This window comes from Saimiri boliviensis, chromosome 1 (genome assembly GCF_048565385.1).
Source record: "Saimiri boliviensis isolate mSaiBol1 chromosome 1, mSaiBol1.pri, whole genome shotgun sequence".
Classification (NCBI taxonomy): domain Eukaryota; kingdom Metazoa; phylum Chordata; class Mammalia; order Primates; family Cebidae; genus Saimiri; species Saimiri boliviensis.
Genome location: NC_133449.1, coordinates 138,877,674 through 138,885,201, shown reverse-complemented (window position 1 = coordinate 138,885,201; position 7,528 = coordinate 138,877,674). Strand labels below are relative to the sequence as shown.

The window sequence follows — 7,528 nt, the reverse complement described above, 5'->3', positions numbered from 1 at the left end:
CCTTTTTTTTCTGACTAAATGCTGTAGATCTCTCAGAATTCATTCTGTAACTTAATAGTTATGAGCTTTCTATCAACCTGCAAGTCTCACTCGTGTACTATTGTGAGCCATTAGGTGCTACATGTGCTATTTTTCTTTCTTTCAGGAAGTGTTTAGAGTCTACCATAGGCTGTACGTTGTGTCAGGTTTGAGGACATAAACAGAGTCCCTAGTCTCATATGGTTAGCCAGGTTTATTTAAAAACCTTTTTAAACATACAGAAACTTCATTTTCTCATTTTTACTTAAAGCTTAATTTTATAAAACACAAAAACATATAAAAAATTTTAAGAGCTCTGTATCACAAGAAATTAAATGGTAGAAATATTCCCTGCTTCATAGATTCAAGTTACAGAAGTTAAAATCTAACAATTTAAAATGTGTTCAATATGGTAACTCTACAGTGAAATAAATGGCAAAAGGACTTACCAGAACATTTTACAGCCTAGGTATTGTTAGTTACTTTTAGATTTTAAACAAAGCTTTTGAGTATTCAGACTTCTTTTGCTGTATTTTATATTTACATATTGCTCTACCTGTACTCAGTCAAGCTACTTAGTAAAAATGTCTGATTTACGAAAGCATTTAGCTTTATAGCAAAAGATTTTTCATCTAAAGTTACCACTGCCAAGGGAAATAACATTATAATGCTGACAAAAAACCGGTTCTTTTCCAACAATGTGCAATAAATTCATTATGTCACCTCTAAGGTAGGTCGAACAAGTACCAAAGAAGAGAACAATTAGACACGGTTAGTAAAGTGTAATAATGGTTTTTCCTATCTAAAAATTAATCAGTGAAATAAAACAACTATGGTTGAGTTGGTTTCAGGAAAATCATATTTGAAAATTACAATTATGTTATTTTCTTCAACTCATCCACAGTCATTAACAAGAACTTTGTAGACCACCATGCTGTTTACTTTGTGGACTACGTAGTAAATGAACGCAAACTTCATCAGAATTGGTCATTCCTTTTCCCATTTTTCAGGTACAACCAAATCTTTGCATAAATCAGTAGAACAAATGAACAAGAGACTTCCAACAGTAGCAGACACGTCACTGTAGCTGTGATCTATCAGATGACTAAACAGATGGCATCCTGGATGGTTTTCTGAGACTATTCTCTAGATGCAAGATAATCTTTTGCACTCTTAACACACTTAGGACCAAACTGCCATCTTTCAAGGACCTCATCACGTTCAATTGTTGAGATGATTCTAGTCAGTTTCTGAACTGAACACTTGTATAGCCAATGCTTTAGTTGTCCCACCATGTTACTTAGGTATTTTATGACCTCAAGATTAGTAGTTATAAGCATCGTGAGCCCGTATTTCCACACTGCAGTAAAGGTTCCAGATGCGTATATGCCATGCTGATAGAAAATGATGATGCCAAATGAGAAGAACTTGACCATGATTTTGGCACTCCTGCACAAGGTGACATCCTACTCCCAGAAAAGCTGTAGTGCATGGCCAGGTCCATGGACCAGGGCACACACCTTTACCTGGCAGAGCGTGTTCACAGGTCCCACTGCAGTTCTTGATCAATTATTTCAAAAATTACCAAGTTAATAATTGTAAAAAATTATTAAATTTGAGTTTGTATCTCTCACTTTACATTACAGTCAATCATGGAATGATAAAATGCTGCAAAAAAAAAAAAAAAAGAAAAGAAAAGACAAACTGGCCTAGATAGAAATCAGGTGAATAGTTTTAGAATCTTGGATTAATGGTAGACTTCCTAAATAAGTCCCTAAATATGTCCATGAAGGAGAGACATGTGTGTTTTGACTTCATACAGACTAAATTACGGATGAGTTTAGAAGACCATAAAATTATGTAATATGTGCAAAACTAGGAAAGATATTTGTAACTTATGCTCAGATGAATGATATGCTAAAATTATAAAGGGTCTTAAATTTTTAAAAATGATAGAAAATAGGACAAAGGACACAAACTTTCAAAAATAAATTTAAAATGTCAGTAAACACATGGAAATACATCTTGCTTGAACAGCAAGCCAAGACATGGGAATGAAATCAGTGTGAGACAGTTTTGCACTCCTTCGACTGACAATACAGATAGCATCCAGCATCAGTGGGGCGTCATCAATCTCAGCCCAGTCCCACTGCCTTAATTTGCTGCTGCGATTGACATTTTTTGAATCCACAGTGCAGAGTCCACCTTGCTGGCAAGGTTTTGCTTACAGTCCTTGCAAACCTTGATTCTGTTTTGTTCTGCAGAATAAATTCTCAAAGAGAGAGAGATTGAGTGGCAGGATCTGTTTTCTTCTTTGCTAATAATCCCCCAACAGTCACTTTCATATGTTCCTTTCTGGAACCTACGTGTGAACCAACATACAAGGAAGGGGGAGGTACACAATGATGCATGTACATACACATTTTAATAATTCAGAGAACTCTTCTCCTCCTTTCTCACCCGTACCTGAATTGTCTGGTTATAAGGACCTAATGGCAAACAACACCATGCAAGTAACCTTTGTTTAAGGTTTTCAGTGGCAAGCTACCTTGAACATTGAATTCTATTAACTTTTTACAGATACTTTTTTATGTTTTCTATCCGACAGAAATCTTTACTATTATCTTCATCAGAATCATACAACTGTTGCAATCTCAACACTGTCAAGTTATTTTGAAGCACTTCTCCTTTTTTGCTATGAAAAGCACAGTTCTACTTACCACAGTTTGGGGTTGCCTGATTTGAAGTACTATGCACTATATTATGATCTTTGCAGCCAGAGGGGGGAAGGCCTTCTGTCAGCTTATCTGTTACCTAAATGTTCAAAGTTGTAATTAATTAGGAGGCAAGAAAATGCATTTCAAAGATAAATCTAGTCACTGAGAAGTTCGTCATGTCTTATAATTTTCCCTTCTCTATAGCAACTGCCAAATTCATGTCTGCCTACAAATTTAGAAACAGAAGAAATCACAGAAGGGCATAAAAAAAATCTGGCAGCCAGCCAAAAAGGATGTCTGACATTTGCATATTTGTCAAAGTCTTCCACAATACTGTTGGACTTGAGTGTTGAAAAACACTGACCTCTTGAATGTTTGTTCCACTTTATTTTTCCTGAATTACCAGGGAGAGACAGAGCATACGTAATTATGCCTTTATTTGCCCAAAGCTCATTATAAGTTCAAAGTCATATAATTATGGCACCTTATATCGAGAAGGCCCAGCCCCAATTGTTCATTCTCCAGTCTTCCTCCTGTCATTTCATACAACCATCACATACCCAGGTGCTCAGGAACAAAACCTTGGAACTCAAAATCTAGGGGAACATCAAACACTGGGGTCTGTTGGGGGTCTAGGGAAGAGACAAGAGGAGGGTGAGGAGGATGGGGAGGGATAACATGGAATGAAATGCCAGATACAGGTGATGGGGAGTTGGAGGCAGCAAACCACCTTGCCATGTATGTACCTGTGCAACAATTCTGCAGGTTTTGTACTCCAGAACCTAAAGTACAATTTTTTTAAAATCTAAATACGACCACTTATTACCATCTTTATTCTAAACCTATTTCAAGCTACCAACACATCTGACCCTGACTGCAGTTACCATAACCCATTAACTGGACTCAGAATTTCTCCCTGGCCAACCCCTCCAGAAAAGAAATTTGCAAAGTTGTTTTAGAAGCATACATTGGATCAAACCATCCCTAAAAGTGTAAAATGAATTCTCATTCCATGATGGCCCCTGTCAGCTTCCCAGAACTCACTTCCAGTCTTCAGTTCTCTCTGCACTATTCATTAAGGTTGAAACACATGGGCCTTCTCACTTGTCCTTAGATAAGCCTAGCTTCTTTTCAACTTAGCACCTTGGCACATGACCAGCTTAATTTCATCACTGAAGTCTCAGCTCAGATTTAAAAAGGCTTCAGTCAGGCACAGTGGCTCATTCTTGTAATCCCAACACTTTGGAAGGCCAAGGCAGGAGGATTGCTTGAGCTCAAAAGTTCAAGACTAGCCTGGGCAGCATAGTGAGACCCCCACCTCTACAAAAAGTAAAAATAAAAAATTTAAGTGGGCATGGCAGTATGCGTCTGTAGTCCCAGCTACTCAGGAGGCTGAGGTTAGAGAATTGCTTAAGCCTAGAATGTTGAGGCTGCAGTGAGCCACGATCATACCATTGTACTCTAGCCTGAGTGACAGTGAGATATTGCATAGAAAACAGACAAACAAAAGGAAAAGGAAAGAGACCTCTCTCACGGTCGTAGTTAAATAGTTCTTAATACTCCCTCACTGGTAGTTACCACTTTCTTTCCATTTCTTCACAGCACTCATCACTATTGAAATGACCCCATTTGCTTATTTAACTGTTCACATCTGGACTGGACTCCATCATGCTACAATGAAACCTGCATCAGGGCACAGGCCTCTTCCCCAACCCCGCCACACATGACTATATTCCCATGTGCCTGGGATATTAAATGTTTAATTGAAATTCTGTACAATAGGATGTGCAGTGATGCACTATTAGTCTTTGGTGTCTGTTTATAGATAACACTACTCAATTCATTGATAATTTTACTTAAGGTGTATATTCATTCATCAGAAAATCCCACGCTGAAATAAACTCAGATAAATGAATATCTATGCAATAATTGTATTTATAAGAAATGGGTTCTATCTTCTTGACCAATAAAAAAGGTGCAAAAGAAAATCACACTAAATATATGTGGTTCCTGTTCCAAATATCCTCTTTAGGAATGTATGTTCACGGTTATAGGACTCAGGAAAGGTGATTTTCCCTTTAATTCTAACAGACAAAGCTCAATTTCATCAGGGAAAATAATTGTAAATCCTGATGATAAATCTCTCAGAGGAGTTTGCTGATTCAATACTTCAAGGCAACTAGTGTTCTGCCCTCAATTTTATTTTTATTGTTTTTGAATGATTAATATACAGTCACTGACTAATGTCTTTTGCAGAATTGGATTATAATGTTGATGGATTTAGAAATGGGACTAGAAGATATATTATAACTACAGACCTTAAAACATTAAGCTATTGGGGCCAAAGGTGGGAAAAGTATACGTAAATCTAGAGTTCAACTTCAAAATAAAAATTATGTGTGACAACTTTGACAAAATACTCAAAATGACAGATCCATATTGGTTGCAGTGCTCAGGCATTTATAAGAGTCTCATCCAACTGAAAAAGTAGAAGAGGTATAAAGTACAGCCAGATCCTCTCTTATGGGCTCTCAGTTTTCCCAACAAATTGGGTGTAAGGCAAATTGTGAGAGTAATGTTGCTTCTAATAAAATACTGATTTTAAGTGGATTTTCTGGTACAATTGCAAAGAGAAAGTGTGTACCACTGGGACTTAAAGAGACTCAAGTACCATGGGCTCTAAAAGGATTATGAAGCTCTGTAGCCAAATAGTATTTTTAAATCAAGATTGCATTAGAGGTTTTCCTAAAGAAGTTGAGGTGACCTACAGCTATTTGGAGAAATTCATTAGGATTTTATAGGATGGGTTCAGGGGAATACAGTTTTTCATTAAAAGGAGTGGGCAATCAAGAGTATATATTTCCCCAGCATCAGACAATACTGCTGAGAAAGAAAACAATGTAATTAATAATGATATTAAGAGTATGTCACAAAGTCTCACCTGTGCCCCTTTAGTCCTGGTAGAGAAGCTATTGCAGTAGAGAGGCAAGGACACATACTATTTTACGTATGTACTTGAAAGAATACTGTAACACCACTATAAATTCAGCCCAGTGTTTTGTTTCTTTAATCCTGAATTGTAATAAAGCAGAATGTCTTCCAAGAAATAAGATTATTTCATGGTTAACACATTAGATGGAAGAGTCAAGAATCAGAATTCTAGTTCCTAGTACTCTGCAACTAACTTACTCAGATTTTTCTCAGTTTCAACTTCTCATCTGTAAAATAAGAAAGTTAATGAAATTATCTTTAATATCCTTTTATGTTCTAAAAGTGACCTGATTATATTACTTGGGTAGACACTGCAGGACCATTTATTAAGCAGAATATGAAAGGAAGTATTTTGTTCTATAATTAAACTACAAACACACAAAATAATAAAAATAATTGAACAGAAGATAAAAGGATTTAAAACTAAGGGACACTGGTTATTCCTTCTCTCAGAATTATTGGATTTAGACTGAGGACAAAACTGTTTTCTCCTCCCTCTGTACATTTTTCCTGGTCTTAATTTTCTTAGTCCATCTGAAGACTAAAAACGTAATTAAATTATACACTCCTGAGGTGACAGAATTCCTAAATGAATTGGAAGATGGCTTATATTTGCATGTAACACCAGTGCATAATGCATTATAACAATATACATGTTTATTTGTGTATAGATGACTTAAATACTGTGTTACCTTTGAGTAAGTTTGCTTTCTCCATCGGTTATCACATATCTGTTTCACAAAATTGCCCTAGTTTGCTTATACATTATGTTTATTTATCTAAGTATCAGTTCGAGGAATGGGATAGTTTCATAGTCTCAAAATACGTTTCTGATTAATTACAGAAAGAATTATGGAGATACCTGGTGGATGCCACCTTAACTAGATGGTCAAAGTTAATAATGAAGCAAATTGACATCTTTCTCTGCTCATAAAATTCACTCAGCATCACTTTTGTGCTGTATATTCCTGCCTAGAATGCATAGCATGAATCCCATCATGAGGGAAACATCAGACACATTTAAATAACTGGCCTATTAAACCTCCAAATTTCAAAGTCATGAACAACAAAGAACAGCTGAGCAATTGTTGCCAATTTGAAAGATGATAAATAGACATGCCAACTAAATGGAATGCGTAAGCCGGAATTAGATGCTGGGCTGAGAATAAAAATAGTCATAGAGAACATTTTGGTGAAAATTGGTGAAGTTTGATAATAGACTGAGGACTAAATAATAATACATCAATATGAAATGTCCTCCCTTAATAAATATCTGTGTTTATTTAACAGAATATATTTGAACTTAGGAAGCACACACTGAAGTACTCACAGATCAAAGAGAGTACCCTATCTGCAACTAACTCTGTAAATGGCCAAACGATTCAGAAAATAAAGCATGTGTGTGGGTGAAGAAAGAGATGGAGAGAGAAAGGAAGGGGATCAGGGAGAAAGAGAATGAAAAGCAAACGGAACCAAAAAAGGATGGTCTTTGTCAATTATACATATATGTATATAGTGGTGCTTGGAACAAAGCTTAGCATGATCTGAGAGCCAAGAGTTGTCCCTTGTTATACGTAAAATTCATGATACCTGAAGGTTCTCCATGAGTAATATAGCGGTATAATGAATCCAATTGAAAACCACTGCCTAATTTTTTTTTTAGTTTTGGAAGCCGAAAAATGTAGCTATGAAGATAATATTGTGTATTTTTACATAATTCCAGTACATTAATTTAGCATCTATTTAACTGAACAGAGGAGCTATAACATACAAGACTGAGCTGTGCTTAAATAAAAGGTACA

At 36.1% G+C, this 7,528-nt stretch overlaps 1 pseudogene; it reads right to left on the bottom strand.

The window, feature by feature from the left end:
* Positions 1 to 1,005: 1,005 nt before the first annotated feature.
* Positions 1,006 to 7,528, bottom strand: part of LOC141584618 (mitotic spindle assembly checkpoint protein MAD2A pseudogene) — a 32,859-nt pseudogene continuing 26,336 nt past the window's right edge.